Source organism: Littorina saxatilis, linkage group LG16 (assembly GCF_037325665.1).
Source record: "Littorina saxatilis isolate snail1 linkage group LG16, US_GU_Lsax_2.0, whole genome shotgun sequence".
In the NCBI taxonomy this organism is placed as follows: domain Eukaryota; kingdom Metazoa; phylum Mollusca; class Gastropoda; order Littorinimorpha; family Littorinidae; genus Littorina; species Littorina saxatilis.
In genome coordinates, this window is record NC_090260.1 from 38,796,455 (window position 1) to 38,814,088 (window position 17,634).

The window sequence follows — 17,634 nt, forward strand, 5'->3', positions numbered from 1 at the left end:
GTGCACATATAAAGAATCTGGAAGGAGATTAATAAGGATAACTACGGATCTTCTTTATTTCAAATCTCTTACATACAAGAATGTCAAATATTGAACTGCGTACTAAATTAAGGTTACATGTAAACACCGAGTGTAACCCTGGTTTCACAAAAGATGAACATTCATGTGCTATTAACATTGTCCCAGTAAGAAGCATATCAGCTGGGATGTAGCCAGTTTTCATCAATAGGAAAAAAATCGCAGAATGATCATATACCTATCTCCTTCATTCACAACTTTGCTCTGAGCTTGCTTTGTGTGTGTGTGTGTGTGTGTGTGTGTGTGTATGTGTGTATGTGTGTGTGTGCGTGTGTGTGTATGTGTGTGTGTATGAGAGTGTATGTGTGTGTGTTTATGTGTGTGTGTATGTGTGTGTGAGTGTATATGTGTGTGTGTGTGTGTGTGTGTGTATGTGTGTGTGTGTGTGTGAGTGTATGTGTGTCTGTGTGTGTGTGTGAGTGTATATGTGTGTGTGTGAGTGTATGTGTGTGTGTGTGTGTGTGTAATTGTGTGCGTGTGTGTGTGTGTGTGTTTGTGTGTGTGTGTGTGTGTGTAATTGTGTGTGTGTAATTGTGTGTGTGTAATTGTGTATGTGTGTGTGTGTATGTGCGTGCGTGCGTGCGTGTGTGTGTTTGTGGTTATTTGTGTCTTTGTCACAACCATGGCCATACAGACAGACAGGCTGTAAGACAGACAGACACTCAAACAGACGCGCAGACAGACACACGAACACAAAATTAGTGAGACAGGCAAACGAAGTCAATCGTGTATTTAGTGTCTGCCCACTGTCGTTTCCTGTTGCCTCCTATAACAAAGATTTGAGTAGAAAGTGTTTGCTTTGTAATACAGTATTGGAACCCGTTTTGGGGGAGTTTTGTTTTGCTTTTGTCCAACCTACTTTGTCCTGTGAAAACATACGTCCGTTTGACGATGGTGTACCTGTCTTTATCCACGAAGTAATCTTGTTTTTCATTGATAGTAGGTTGTTCTGAAAGTCCTTCATAACGCTCTTTATTCCCCCCTCTGCTTCTTTACCTCTGTAAACTTGTAGGGGTAGTTATTTTTCGATAATCACCCAGCAACCAAACAAATAACGACCCAGCAACAGCCTGAATCCTCGATAGTGCAATGGGTTGAGAAGCTGTTCTGTTTCGGTACTACTTTTTGCGACTGAAAAGTTCCGAACGCTCTAATGTACGAAGTATACATCTCTGGAGCAAACAATACAAACATACCGCATTTAAATTAACAACTACAGGCCTGAACACATGAATCTCCATATAAAATCCATGAGTTCCGTTGTTTTCTGAATCTAGATCAGACGTTCATCACAAGCAATTTCCCAAGGCAAGTAACTCATACTTTGTCTAGCGACAAGAGTAGTTCCCCTTCTTTTCACTCAGTTTCTTCGACAACAGACTGCAATCCGACGGTCAGTTTTCAACAATATTTCATTTAATAAACAGATCACACGCAACCAAATGCACACATCTCATCAATTTAAACAACATAAAGCGGTTTCATACACTATTTTCCCCAGAAAACTTAACTTCATACAGTTTTTAACGTTGGAACACGGGTGCAAAAGTTCGTCTGCTAGTCCCATTTGACGAAAAAACATTATCCTAAACGATACCAAAACATATACAGAACACACAATATCTGCCTTTGCCGCCACAGCAGAATAACAGCATATCTGTGTACTTGATTTTAGCCCAAAATAGGAAAACTGACAAGAAGTGTTAACAGAATGGAATGATTTGCACGGAACTATACAACCGCGCATTAATCGATCGCCTGCGCAGGTTGACTGGTTGAGAGAATAGGATTCGATCAAACTTTCGCAAAAAAACTCCTCTTTTCTTTGAATAACTGAAGAAAGGAGGAATAAAGAGGTTACACACCTCGTCTCAGTGATTATCAAAAATAATGGTCTCAGTTCGCGGTCATGAAAAAGCTCGCTAAAGCTCGCATTTTTCATGATCCGCTAACTTCGACCATTATTTTTGATAATCACTGAGACTCGGCATGTAACCTCTACGTAATTACCGCACAACTCATCATTAATTTGATCACATTTGTTCATCTATCTTTAGCTATATCTTCAAGATTCTGTAGAAAGTGCCTTTAGAACACGTCGGCGCAAGTGTTTTTGTCGATACAAAAATGACCCTCGTTAACTCTCGGTCTGCAGCACCCGAGCTCTCATAACGGGTTCCTCTAAGAGCAGTTTCTTGACATGTGACGTCGTGTTTGTTTGTGTATAATGTGGTTCTGTGTGTGTATGTCGCAACCATGGACGTAGAGAGATAAAGATCAGAGAGGCAGACAGACAGGCTGGACGTCACACAGACACACAAACAGACACACAGATAGACACACAGACAGACACACAGACAGACACACAGACAGACACACAGACAGACACACAGACAGACACACAGATAGACACACGGACAGAAAAACAGCGAGACAGGCAAACGAAGTACAAAGTACAAAGTGATATTTTTTACTGGAATCCTTTTTTTTTTTTTTAGCGAGTTTTGTTGTGCTTTTGCCCAAACTACTATATCCTTTGAAAACATACGGCCGTTCGACGATGGTGTACCTGTCTCTATCCACGAAGTACAGTTGTTTGTCTTTGATACGTAGGTTGTTTCGAAAGTCCTTATTATTCCCCTCTCAGCTCCGTTGCATCTGTAAACTGGAAGCGGTTTTCATTTTTCGGTAAACACCCAGCAACCAAAAAATAACCACCCCGCAACAAGCCCGAATCCTCGATAGCTCAAGGTTTGAGAAGCTACACTTTGTGACCACTACTTTTAACGACTGAAAAGTTTCGTACGCTCAAATGAACCAACTATACATCTCAGAAGCAGACAACATTTAACTTTCAACACGTCCACCCTATGACATGACTATACACTCAGAACGCATGCGCCAAAGCATATAAATAGCCTGCTGACAACCAAAATTGGGACATTTTGAAAAAAATATTGTATTTTGAAAAAAATATTGTAAAAAAACTAGTACATGTGGGGATTTACTTTTTGCACACAATTAAAGAAAGATTTTTCATTGTTTCAGAAATGTACTTTGTATTTGTCAAAAGGCTTGTTGTGTTTGTGTGGTATGCTATTGAAAATGTCAATAAATAGCCTGCTGACAACCAAAATTTGAAAATTTTGAAAAAAATATTGTATTTTGAAAAAAATATTGTAAAAAAACTAGTACATGTGGAGACTTACTTTTTGCACACAATTAAAGAAAGATCTTTCATTGTTTCAGAAATGTACTTTGTATTTGTCAAAAGGCTTGTTGTGTTTGTGTGGTATGCTATTGAAAATGTCAACAATTTAAATAAAAAAAAGTCCAGAGGCACCACATAAATACTACAGACATGTTTGAAAATATGCACAAAATGTTGTTAGTGAATACTCAAAAAAGAATTTACTAACCTGAATGATACAATGAGATGACTGGGTGATGACTATGATGAATATATCCATGTAGAAGAAAAGAAACACTTGCTGTCACAGTATTTACAGTGCCACAGAGCACAGCTCAACGCAAAACGCCACACCACATTCCAGGCACCAGAATCGAGTCCCATTGCGTTGGGTTTTATCCATAGAAGAAAAGAAACACTTGCTGTCACAGTATTTACAGTTTTTGTATAAATGACTTGTTTAGAACTCGGTTTATGCACGGAGAACATCCTTCTTTGTGTGCCACACTTCGAAGCACGGCTCAACACAAAGCGCCACAGCCATGTGGCCACAGCCGGAACATTCCCGGCACCAGAATCGCGTCCGTCCGCTTGCATTGGGTTTTGGCCAAAGTAGCATTGACACCTCGAGCTCTTGATTTGGCTAACTCATTCACCCTCATCACTCACTTATCCATCTATCACAACACCACTGTTTCATGCACACACAGTCACTACCTTCCTTCTGCACGCCGCTTCGCTTCGCAACAACACTGACAACTCGCGACATTTTGGAATCCTAAATATGAAACTAAGGCATGGGTTGGTCCCGTCAATGACCTGTAGTATCCAAACTAACCAATGAAATCAACTGTTCTGGGAGTTATTTGTCGCGTATGGTAATGCAGCCGACCTCTGAACCTATGACGTGGGTTTTCGTATGGAAAATCCCCAGCGTGGTATTTTCCACTTCCAACGCTACTATTAAGGCGGTGTGAGGCGAAGCGACTCACGCACCTTACGCACGGATTCTGGCGGCGTGCTGACAACGGCATGATCAGTGAACGCTTGTATTCGGGCGGCGCGTCGCGAAAAAGCCGCCCAACTGTGGGGTCTGATTGGTTGAAATCACAGCAAATCTCAGTTTTTGTTTTATCATTCTGGTGTTTATCTAGATGTGCTGTGTATCTTATAAGAAGTTCTTAAAAGTTTGAAGTTATTTTTAGCATATAGTTTTTTTTAATTTTTTTTTATGGTCTTAACACTTAAACAGTTAAACATGTATTACGTTATCATTAAGATTCATGCTTTGTTAGCACTAAGCAGTTGTTTTAATCAGTCTGGTTTTCTCTTGTTTTCATCTTATGAACATTCTAAATGTTAGACTAACTTATTGTCTTGTACAGAATAACAACTGTGTGAATGGTGCTATCTATATATATATACGACTAGTGTCTGTGTGTCTGTCTGTGTATCTGTCTGTGCGCGATACGACTAGTGTCTGTGTGTCTGTCTGTGTATCTGTCTGTGCGCGATGCACGGCCAAAGTTCTCGATGGATCTGCTTCAAATTTGGTGGGCATATTCAGGTAGACCCGGGACACGACACAACCTGGTCGATATTTCAACACGTGCTCTCAGCGCGCAGCGCGGAACCGATTTTGGTTCCACCTCAGCTATTTTGGTTCCACCTCAGCTACCCGGGCCCCCATACCGACACACCATAGCCGCTACACCACATCACAACGCCAAAGTTCTCGGTGGATCTTTTTCAAATTTGGACACCGTATTCAGCTACACCCCGGACACAATATCATCGATGAGATATTTCAACACGTGCTCTCAGCGCGCAGCGCTGAACTCATTTTCGTTTTTGTGTTCATTTCACCATTATAAGTAACTCTTCCTTATCTTCTCCAGTGTTTGGCGTTTATCTCCCTTCCTTCGTATGGCTTTCCCGTTCAGTTGTAAACTACACTGCGCTGTCCACTGCGCTGAGCGTCTTCGGATATTCCCGGCGTTCTGTTACTGGTACTATTTTTAGAAGGTCAACGCAGTGTACAGAACGTAAATTGGACCCGTAAATTATCCTCACTGTAAAAGTGCAAAGGTCGAATCAATTTATAGCCACGCGAAAAATACACTGTCATCTATCTCTCTATAGATACGGCTTCTCTGTGTTTTTGTGTGTGTGTGTGTGAGTGTGTGTGTCTCTTATGTAAGCAACACCTGTGCATTGTTCAGTTCTGTTTGTGATGTGGTCTGGCGGCTTTTGTGTAATTTTATGTACTGGCCTTCCTTTGAGAAGCCATAACTTGCTCAGTCCTGTTTGAGTGGAGTTCGCCTCCAAAGGTGATTAACACGGTTACATTCGTCGACAAGGATGGGACTCAATATGGTCAGGAATGGCATTATGGCCACTAAATCATTTTCGTGCTGTTCCCATTCCACGAATCTGGGAGGGACCTAAGCTTGGCGGGTCCATTGTTCGGACCCGGCGAAGCCGGCGTACGGCTCTAAGTACTTCTTCCCGGCGAAGCCGGCTACCCGGCGAAGCGGGTATTCATTCTAGTACTGAATGAAAGAGTGTGACATGAAGTTCTTGTACATCATTGTAAAGAGTGTGAATGACGTTTAGTTTAGATGTCAAGCGCTTAGAGCAAGCCTTTTTAATGAAAGTTTTTGATTTAGCGCTATATAAATGTTCTTCTTCTTCTTATTATTATTATTATTAACCAATCCGACCCCGCGGTTGCGTTCCACCCAGTTTCGCTTCATGCAGAGGACTCTGCGAGGTGCTGCAACCCAACGTCTGACAACACTCTTCACTAACAGCGGCTCGCACCATTTAGTGAACAAGTAGTGCTAAATCAAAAATTTCTTATTAAATTTTCATTTCATTAATATACTTACCCAACTCACATAAATAGCATTAACTTCAGTTTGATGCGTTAGACATTGAAGCACTGACCCAGGTAACAGGGGGAGATAACTCCCAAAACAAAACAAAACCTTGACAACAAGGTCCAGGAGTTACCTCCCCCACCGGCTGCCCGCGCATGCGCTGGACATACTGCCGGTTATAGTCATTCCCAATGAAACACCACCTTAAACCACACAATGCGGGGTAGGTAGGGAGGGTATTAACTATGTGAGTTGGGTAAGTATATTAATTAAATGAAAATTTAATACGAAATTTTCGATTAAATCACATATTCTTACTCCAACTCACATAAATAGCAGATTGCTACACAAGGTGGCGGGAAACTCACCTAATCCTTTAGCAGAACCTGGCCAGCTGCCACTATGGCAGGCAAACAGCTTGAGCCGTCTTGCCTAGTGCTGGCAATATCTCTTACGTAGAAGTTTATGAATACATCATCCGACTTCCAGTAGGCTGCTCTTAGCACCTCAGCCATCCTGCCTGAGCGCAAGACCGCTAAAGAGGCGGCCCAGGCTCTCGCCTCATGTGTACGAGGCGAGCGTAATGGGAGGACCGAACGTCCCCCCCCCATGTGTCTGCCACCACTCATAGGCTTGCCTAATACGTACAGCAGACCACCTCGCCAAAGTTGTCCGAACGATATCCTTATCTCTGGCTGCGTTTAATGAAATAAAAAGCAATTTCTGCGACGGAGCTCTTAACGGAGCCGTGCGAGCCAGGTAAGCCAGCAGAGCCCGGACCGGGCAGTTCAAAAGGTCAGGGTCACCATGAGGTAAAATCGAACGCAACGACTGTATGACCACGACAGGAGACGGTTGATTAGGTTTTTGGTTCTTGGCTAAAAAACCGCAAAATAACCGAGCCATCCTTCTCAAAAGAAATGTCTTGATTAAGCCCGGAAAGGGCGTGAACCTCACTACCCCGACGTGCTGAAGCAAGCAAAATAAGCAGAAGAGTCTTCTTAGTTAGATTAGCCAGACTCAACTCCTTCAAAGGCTCAAAAACCGGCGAACGCAAAAATTCCAGCACAAGCAACAAGTCCCAGGCTGGAACAGATGTTCTCCGCGAAGCAGAACTGAGAGCAGAACCTTTAATCACACTCGCAATTACCCCGTCCAAGGTAATGGAGCGTCCAAGCTGCTTGAGAGTAGTAGAAATAGCCGAACGACGTACCCGGAGGGTCGACGCCGCCCGACCTTGGGAAGAAAGCCATGCTAAATGGTTTGCTACCTCCATAGTACGCGGTGACAGAGGATTAACCTCATTAAGACGGCACCACTGATCCCAAGCAGCCCAAAGATGAAGTTGACTTTCTATGTGCATTCTGAACCAACGTCAAAGTGCTCTCCTGACAGAACCCAAGCGTGTAGAGCCAGAAGATGAGGATCCCTGTGAGGGATTCCCGACCTTGGTTGCAGAAGCTCCCCTTCCCGAAGGTCGAGAGGAATGGGCGGACCGTCGGCTAGGCGAAGTAGGTCTGGAAACCACGCCTGGCTCGGCCACCACGGCGCTATGAGAACTAGGCTTGGCCTTTCTAAGTCCGCCTTTCTCAGCACCTTGCCCAGCAGCGGAATAGGAGGAAAGGCGTAAGCTCTTAACCCCTTCCAGTCTATTCTCATGGCGTTGACCTCCCAAGCCTCCGGGTCCGGAACCGGAGACACGAAGACTGGGAGACGCCGAGAGAACCGAGTGGCGAACAGATCCAAGAGGAGTTTGTCCACCTGTGTCCAAAGACGCCGCAGGGCCTGGTGTGCGATAGTCCACTCCGAGTGCAGTATCTACGATGAGCGACTGAGAGCGTCCAGCGTCCGCTAAGACGTTCAGGCACCCTGGAAGGTACTTCGCCGAGATCACTATCCCCTGATGGGACGCCCAAGTGAGAACCTCGCACGCTCTGCTGGACAGAGTCAGAGAGCGCGTGCCCCCCTGCTTGTTTAGGTACGCAGCTACAGTGGTGTTGTCCGTGTGGATCAACACCTGCTTGCCTTGCAGGGAGGAGACAAACTCCAGAAGCCCGAGGCGCACTGCTTCCAATTCCAGAATGTTGATGTGCAACGACTTCTGTGACTGGTCCCAAAGACCGGAAGCTGTGTTTCCCTCCAGATGAGCTCCCCAACCCTGAAGAGAAGCATCGGTGAACAGATGCAACTCCGGAGGAGGCAGCGAGATCGGAACCCCCTGAGTCAGCCAGGCCGTATCCAACCATTGTCTTGTTGACTCCAGGAACCATCCCTGAAGGGGAAGAGACAAGTCCCAACCTTGAGAGGCTGGGTCCCAGGCAGAGTTCAGAAACGCCTGAAACGGGCGTTTGTGAACCCTGCCCAACGAATCAGGGTAGACATCGACTCCATCTGGCCCTGGAGTGAAGCCAATACCCTGACTGGCGCGTGGCGGAGGCTTGACAAAGACCTGACCAGACTTTGTAGCTTGTCTATCCTCCGCTGGGCGGGACAAACAGTCCAAGCTCGGGTGTCGAACACCATGCCCAGATACGTGAACTGCTGAGAGGGAATCAAGTCGGATTTCCCTTGGTTCACGGAGAAACCCAAGTCTCTCGCAGTCTGCAAGACTATCTGGGTGTGCTGATCGCACAGGGACTCGAGTTGATTCAGGACCAACCAATCGTCCAGGTAAACTCTGAGACGAATCCCTTGCTGACGCACTAATGCGCAAAGCTGACGCACTATCATGGTGAAAATCCAGGGCGCTAGAGAGAGCCCGAACGGCAGCGCCCTGAACTGGAACACCCTGTCGCCCCACAGGAACCGCAGCCACTTTCGATCTGACCTGTGCATCAGAATGTGAAAGTAAGCGTCTGTCAGGTCGATGGAGGTGACCCAGTCCAAAGGACGAAGAGCCTCCCTGACAGATGCTGGAGTCTCCATCTTGAACGGAACCTTCCGAAGAAAGCCGTTCAAGGGAGACAGATCCAACACCGGTCGCCAACCCCCTGACGCTTTCGGGACAACAAACAGTCTCCCGTAAAACCCCGGGGTTCGACGATCGATGACCTCTTCTATAGCATGCTTCTGCAGAAGCAGCAGCACCTCCGCCTGAATGACGGAACATGCTTCCGGATCGGCGGGATACCTGAAACTGGATGTTGTTCTGGTTAGAGGAGCCTTGTCCTCCAACCAAAGCAACCGGAACCCCGATCGAACCACTCCCGTAATCCAGGGGTTGCTCGTGAGAGACAACCAAGCTGGAAAGGCCCTGGAGAGGCCGCCCGCTACCAAAGGGGTAGGGGCCAGAGGAGTGGCTGGATCGGGGAGACTTCATTGGGGGTTAGGTTTGCCGCCTGACCCCCTCTTACCGAAGGAAGGCTTCTTACCATAGGGGCGAGAACGGTTGCTACCCCTATGCGACCGTGTCTTCTGCCCCGAGCCCCGAGAAGACGAAGACGGTACCGAACCGCTCTTCTTCTGACCCTGCTTAAAGGCAAGCTCTGAGAGCTTCACAAAATGCAAGTCCTTTGCCTCTTGAGACTCTCGTCTGAGAGCCTCAAGAGACTCAGGACCCAGTAAGCTCTGTTCCACGAAAGGAGAAACTTTCAAAGCCTCAACAGTGGCTTTGTCCGACAGTCTCGAGTCCTTTAACAGAGCCTCACGACGCCACATAACAGCCTGCGTGTACAACCTGGCCGATGTCGCAGTCTGTTCCGCCGCGACCTTTGCGAGAGCCGCAAACAAAGTCACAACATCCTCCTCCACCGCGTCGTCCCGGAACTTAAACGGTTCCAGGGAAACCGAGATGGATCTAGACAGCGCTCTAATACGCGTGTCAGACAAAGAAGCCAATTCTAGAGAAACTCTCCCGGCTTCCTCAACCGCAATCACACTGGATTCAGTACAGACTGAGAGTCTGTCTTTCCTGTACCCATCCTTCCATAAGCTCTCCAGTGACCTGAAGAGTAGAACTCGGAAGCGCAAAAGAATCAATAAAGTGACTGGACTTCCCGTAAAGCTTTGGCCTACGAAGCATGTTAGACGGCGTCCGAGCACAATTGTGCGGAGAAGCCAGCCATGGCTGTACAGACGCTGGAGCATCCCCATGTGCCGTTAACAGAGGAACGATGCTATCAGCACCGGAACTCAGCACCTTAGCCATCTCATAGGCTACAGAGGGAGACTCCCGAAAACGGAAGCAAGCGTCAGTCTCCTTTTCACCCTGGAAATCTCCGAATGCCGAAGGCGGTGCTGCTAAACGAGAAGACGTAGCTGTCACCCCTTCTGTAAAATATCTAGAGGTAACTTCAGCGGCAGCATTCAGCGCACGAAAGAACCTCTTCTCAACTCGAAAGTTGTGTTCGGCCTCAGAAGAGTCATCACGATCTCCGTCAACACCCACATCATCAACAAAGATGTCCGATGAAGCCTGACCGTGACCGGAACCATCATTGTCCCGAAACGGAACTGATGAACCCGCCGCACCGGAACCCTGTGTAACTACACCAAGGGGGACCGGCAAAGCTGAGCTGCTACCCTTACCCGGAACCAGTAAACCGGAACCAGAGGTAGCTGGCAATCCGGACGGGAAAGCAACCGGAAACACACCTGTGCTTTGCCCGGAAGCTGACACATCCAGTGCCCCACCGTCCGCAAGCGCCTGAGCGGAAGCGTAGGCAGGAAACGGATTGCCGTTACCACCTACGACCGAAACCCCCGCAGGATGCGAACCGGAAGTCGATGGTAACGAAATGAAAGTGCCACGAAAGAGATCCTGTGGCCGGAAACCCCTTTGCCGAAGCAGTAGAACCCATGGACGAGGGGCCGGGCGAATCGGCCCCACCGACGTGGGTGGGATTACCGTCGAGACGAACTGCACGCTCGTGTGCTGAACGCATCGAACTTCCAAAAACACGTACCTGATCGGCCTAAGCCGAATGCTGAGGATCAGCCACGTCCGCCGACGTAACCGTAGCAGAGGGAACGATCCTAGACAACGAGGCAGCGTCACCAACACCCGGAGGAAACGCCAGAATGGCAGAGCAAGACACACCCCTGTCTGCCGACAACATCTCCCGCATCTGATCCTTGAAGGAAGAGAAAAGAGCAAACAATTCATCGCGAGAGACCGCCTGGCTCTCCTTAGCCTGAGGCGACAAAGTAGGCATGCCAGCAGGAGGATCGATCGCCACCCGAATCGATTCATTGCTCACCGGATCAAAAACACTGACCAGAGGTCGTTTCGAAGGAGAATCTTTATCTTTTGAACGCGATTTCTTGGCTTTGCCTTTAGAGACAGAAGAAGAAGACCCAGAACTGCCCGGCGGCGAACAAACTGGCACCTGCCTGGCAGTGCTCTTACCCTTGTCCGCCATCGTAACAACAAGTCACGAACACAAAACAAATATTTCACAAAATTTCAAAATGCAAATGGCGGCAGGCACCTGTCACACAGAGCTTTACCTACGCCAGGTTGAAACACCAAAAAGCTCCAGAAGTCGGAGCAAAAAGTTCAACAACTAAAATTATAAAATGCAAATGGCGGCAGGCACCTAAACAACGGTGCTCCTACCCTAAAGCGCCAAGTTGAAGTAAAGATAAACTCCGTAAAACGAAGCGAAAATTTCAACAATAAATTACAAAATGCAAATGGCGGCCGGCACCAACTAACGGTGCTCTAACCCTTATGTGCCAAGTTGAAAAGAACAAGAAACTCCGACAGTCATAGTACAAGTTCACCAACAAATTACAATTTGCAAATGGCGGCAAGGCGAAAACAAGATAAACAAGAAAGATCTCACCACAGCAGAGGCAAGAAACGTTCAAACATCAACGGGTCAACGGCCTACTGTAGCAGGCCAACGGCTGAAGGACTTCACAGCCTGAGTGCAAACACGTCTATCCGCTAGCGTGTTGAAGAAGGGAATGACTATAACCGGCAGTATGTCCAGCGCATGCGCGGGCAGCCGGTGGGGGAGGTAACTCCCGGACCTTGTTGTCAAGGTTTTGTTTTGTTTTGGGAGTTATCTCCCCCTGTTACCATGGTCAGTGCTTCAATGTCTAACGCATCAAACTGAAGTTAATGCTATTTATGTGAGTTGGAGTAAGAATATGTGATTTAATGTCGGAATAAATGACTGCAGGAACGACGCACACAGCTGTATCCAAAGCTATGTGATGTCTTTTATTTGATAAAGTACTTACAAGCTTGTTGTTTGTGCATCCCCCAGCAAAGCAGTTAGCTGAGCACCTTGTGTGTCTGGAGTGGCAGGCACAGTTGTTGCTGTTGCATTCTGATTCCTCGTTGCACTGACAGCACTCTGTTAACGCGGTAGTCTGCAAATAACAATTGGTGAATGGAATACATCAAATAGGATTCGATCGCATCGTTTCAGCGTCTCTTTGACGGATAATGATTTAATACTTTGACTGTACAAGAATGTCAATTATTGAACTGCGTACTAAATTGAGGTAAACGCCGAGTGTAACCCTGGTTTCACACAAGATGAACATTCATGTGCTATTAACATTGTCCCAGTAAGAAGCATATCCGCTGGGATGTAGCCAGTTTTCATCAATAGGAAATAATCGCAGAATGATCATATACCTATCTCCTTCATTCACAACTTTGCTCTGACCTTGCTCTGTGTGTGTGTGTGTGTGTGTGTGTGTGTGTGTGTGTGTGTGTGTGTGTGTGTGTGCGTGTGTGTGTGTATGTGTGTATAAAGGGCATGTGTGTGTGTGTGTGTGTGTGTGTGTATGTGTGTGTGTAATTGTGTGTGTGTGTGTGTGTGTGTGTGTGTATGTGTGTGAATGTGCGTGTGTGTGTGTGTTTGTGTGTGTGTGTAATTGTGTTTGTGTTTGTGTGTGTGTGTGTGTGTACGACCACAATGGGTGCACACCATTCTGTTGGTGTAGTGACAGGCCTTATTACGTCCAGTTCCTCCAGTCGCTTCAGCTCATCTTTGACCTTCTGTTGCATTGGCAGGGGGATGCGTCTGGGTGCAGAGACTGCATAAGGTTTAGCGTTTTCCTTCATTGCAATCTTGTATGTGTGCCCAAGTTTTCCAAGACCCTCAAACAGCTTTGGGAAGTCATCTTTAATGGATGTCTTGGGTGTTTCCACAGTGTTGATTCTCTCAAGGAGTTGAAGAGCTTCAATCGCTGGTCTCCCCAGTAAAGGTTCCTTGAGGTTTTCAATGACGTACATATCTTGTACTGTGTTGGTCTTCTTTGTTGACAGAGTAGCCGTGAACTGTCCAACAACGTTTATCTTTGTCTGTCCTGGGCCGAAAAGTTTCTTGCTTGTTTTGGACACAGCTGTAGAATCTTTTCTGAAGTAGCGCTCTGGGACGACTGATACATCTGCTCCTGTATCGACACGGAACTTGACACGTTGTCCATTGACTTCAATGTCGGCATGCCAAAGATCTTCCTTCAAACTGTTGACTGTGGCTGTCTCATTGGATGTTATGGATCCAAGAATGACGTCATCATCGTCTTCTTCCACCTGTCGAACAGAGTTTTTCGAACGGCATACAACGGCATAATGTCTTCGTTTTGAACATACTCTACATTATGCTTCTCGTGCGGCGCAGTCTTTCCGGTTGTGCTTTGGTGACTTTCCACATCTGTCACACTTGTTCCCGTTCGACTGCGGTTTGCTGCTGTTGCTTTGATATGGTTGGTGACTACGACTCTGACCCTGCTGGCCTTTGTCCTTTTTGGGGAATCTTCTTCCTCCTTGTAGTCTCTGGACTTACGCAGAATCAGCACCTGACATGGACTGCATCTGTTGTTGCGATATCTCATGTGCCCTGCCGATCTCCAAGCAGTCACTCAGTGAGAGTTTCTTTCTTTCAAGTAGCTTCTCTCTGAGTTTGTCTTCTCTGACACCAACGACGATCTGATCTCGAATCATTCTGTCTGTTTGTGCCTCGAAATTGCAACTCTTGGCAAGCTGGCGTAAGCAGGCAATGTAGGCTTCAATAGTCTCCCCTTGCTCTTGCTTTCGTGAATGGAATTTGTATGACTCATACGCCTCATGAGCTTCCCCCACGCAGAAATCTTCAAACTTCTTCAAGACAACTGCGAGGTCCTGTCTGTGGCCTTCTTCCTCAAAGTGGAGTCCATCAAAAATGTCCATAGCATCTTCACCGATAGTGGCGAGAAAGACAGCACACTGGAACGCGTTTTCCTTCTTAAACAGACGACTGGCAATAGCATAATTTTCCCACTGCCGTCTAAACTTCTTCCAGTTGTGTGACAAATTTGATCCAACTTCCAGCTTGGTAGGGGCTGGTACACTAGCTGTGAACTGTTTCACTGGTGTTTGTTCCTGTGGCATATTGCTTCAGTGTTTGTTACAACTGAGTCAGGCAATTACTTCTCATGCCAAAACGAAAACTCTACTCACGCAAATCTTCTTGTTTTTTACTGTCTGACACCATGTGGAATGAGGTGGTCAAGTGGTTTGAGTGGATGGATGGTGGTGTGTGTATAAGAACTAGATTTTAGCATTCACACGAGGAGGACAAATAACAGGAACACCATGTGGCCATTACAGGAAGTGTCTCTTTACCCAAAACTCAATAGTCTTAATATAGTAAACAAACCAAATAACACTACACTGGGTCCAGGTCAGGTGAACATGTAGAATGGGACATCAAGGGGACACACTAAGCTGCTAGAAATGCGGTTCCTGTGGAAGCTGTCTGAGACCAGGCGTTACCATGGTGCAGCATAAACCCATGAGTATCCGTGTTGGACCGCACTGGCTTCAAGTTTTAAACACCACGGACAGGCAATGAGCACGTACTATTTTAATGTAACCTTGCGCTGCTCGGATTTGTGGCGACGTGTCCTGCTTTGAGGAGGGGGGGGGGAGGGGGGGGGGGGAATAAGGCCAACCTCTTCATGCGCTGCCAGTACTCCGAGTTCTTTAAGGCCAGACACGGGGGAAAACTTGACCAAAACCGTGATTTGTTGTGTGTTGGGATTTTGATAATTAATGAATCTGACATAATTATGTTTGCAGTCACGTTATGAAGTTAAATGTGCGTAATAACGAACGGAAAACTCTTTTTTCTACAAAATATATTCTCACTGAAACTTCTGTCGACTGATTGACGTCATTGTGTCTAAAACTCGAGGATGTTGGAGGCAGGTTTCACAGTCTTCAGTGTTAGCAATGTCCGTGACTTTGATAGTCAATAAAATGCCTCCTTTTGTTTTGTCGTGAAATTTCACTGGTCTATGTCAAATGTCTTCATAATTCACATATGAAAAATAAACTTTGATCAATTTTAAGTCAAGTTTTCCTTCCCCACGTGTAAAAGAGGTGTGCCGTGAGAAATGAGACGGACACGATTTCCCTCTTCAGCCACATTGCAACAAACAAAGGCACCAGGAAACAAAATACAACGAAATCCATTTAAATGTACATTAGAAACCAAAGAACAGAGATAGATAAACACACTGAGTAAAAAAACCAAATGAATGAAAAAATTTTGTTAGTCGATACAATACAATCGCATGTGCTGTAAACGGTCTTTTCCTTACTCGTGTCCGTCTCAAAAATATTAATGACTAATCTGTTAAGTTTGAATGACTGTCAACAAGTTCGGACGTAAAATGCTTTCAATAAGTAACAATTTCCATCAAAATACGACTTGAAATGGTTTTGAAAGGCTAACTGCGGCTTATTTTACCAGCGTTTGGTCCTTTTGTCATTTTTTTCTCACGTCCATCCGGCAGACAAATCGTCTGCTATACCCACTATACAAAGCAAATGTTCACGATGCGACCAATTACACACTTCCTGTCCGTTGTCAGGCAGCTGATCAACTGGATCGCTAAAGAATTGTTCGGCATGTGTTTCTTTCAGAACACGTTATTTACTGTCCGTCTTATTTTTTCTCACGTCCATCCGGCAGACAAATCGTCTGCTATACCCACCATGCGAATACAATTTTCATGATGCGACCAATTTTACACTTCCTGTCCGTTGCCAGGCAGCTGATCAACTGGCTGACTGGAGAATTGTTCGGCATGTGTTTCTTTCAGAACACGTTATTTACTGTCTGTCTCTGAACACCTTGAATTCTCACGACCGTCGCGCACTGTTGACGGTAATTTCTCACCACATTTTAAGCAGATTCATGTGTAAAATAGCAACATTCAGTGACTGTGTCTGATCAATGCCCGTTTTTTTGGTCAGTCCTTGAATGTGGTGCAATGTGAATGCGGTGGTCAAGTGAAAGTTCGTTTTTCAACACTATGATGACGTCAGACAGCAAATTTAAGACGTTCCAACTTGGAAAGACAGCCAATCACGATCATAAACTCGTAGGAAATCAATAGTTGCTTTGTTTGCTTACTTTCAAGTGCTTTTTTAAGTTTTATTTTTGTTATTGTTATTGTTGCAGGCGTTTCAGTGTGGATGCATGAGTATAGGCTAAGTGTATCCAATTCCGACCGACTTTGGGGGTACCTAAATCCTACCGATTTTCCAAGTCACATCAATAACGAGGTTCACACGTCATCGCAACAGAAAGAATAAGGAGGTTTAGAAACTGCGTCACCTATCAGCTACGTCACCTACCAGGACACGTATCTCAAATGCGGGTCGCGCTGCGTGTGGTGATTAGGTACGTGTTTACGTAGCAAACCCTTCCATACGTCAGCGCAACGTATAATAATAATAATAATAATAATAATAATAGTAATAATAATAATAATAATAATAAATGAGCATTTATATAGCGCAACATCATAACTTTACAATTATGCTCTTTGCGCTTGACACATTTAAAATTAAAACACAGTTATACAAGCAATTACATCTACATTCATAGTCAGCAACGCTTAATTAAAAGCATACACCATCAAACATACATTACAAAAGATTCTTCCACTAACTAAGTAATAAAAACATGAATAAAATAGGTAGTGAAAACAAGGAAATACCAGCTGAATACCCTTAATCAAACAGAACATGTTATCAACAATACTGAAAACAGCCCTAGATGTTTATATACATTATCACATTATCACTAAAACAACAAATACACTACATGTAGCCTACTGATGGACTGAGAAAACAAAATCAGGGGTTGTATTTTTTGAAGAGGTGCGCGCGTTTTAAGTGCTCGTTTGAATGTTTGGGGTGACTGAGAGTGGTGGATGTGAAAGGGGAGAGAATTCCATTGTGTGGGTGCGCAGAAAGTAAAAATGCGTTGTCCGTATGTTTTGGTTTTGGTGTGTGGAATGATGAGGATGCGACAGTCAGAAGAGGCACGGAGTTGTCTTGCTGGAGAATAGACGGTGAGGAGTTCAGAGAAGTAAGCAGGAGACGAGCCAGAAAAGAAGTTAAAGCAGAGGGTGGACAGTTTGTAGTCAATGCGGGCTTGAATAGGTAACCAGTGCAGTGTGTGAAGAAGTGGTGTTGCGTGATCTCGTTTTCGTGCTTTCAGAATGAGGCGTGCTGCCGAGTTTTGG

At 45.6% G+C, this 17,634-nt stretch overlaps 1 long non-coding RNA gene across 1 annotated transcript in view; it reads right to left on the minus strand.

Moving 5' to 3' along the window:
- Window positions 1–2,403: 2,403 nt before the first annotated feature.
- LOC138951031 (uncharacterized) overlaps window positions 2,404–17,634 on the minus strand; it is a 79,676-nt gene continuing 64,445 nt past the window's right edge. Inside the window, exons 4-5 of the long non-coding RNA XR_011450946.1 lie at window positions 12,340–12,471; window positions 2,404–2,743 (exon numbers count right to left, since the gene is read on the minus strand). This is a non-coding gene — a long non-coding RNA (uncharacterized lncRNA). The remainder of the gene's footprint in view (window positions 2,744–12,339; window positions 12,472–17,634) is intronic.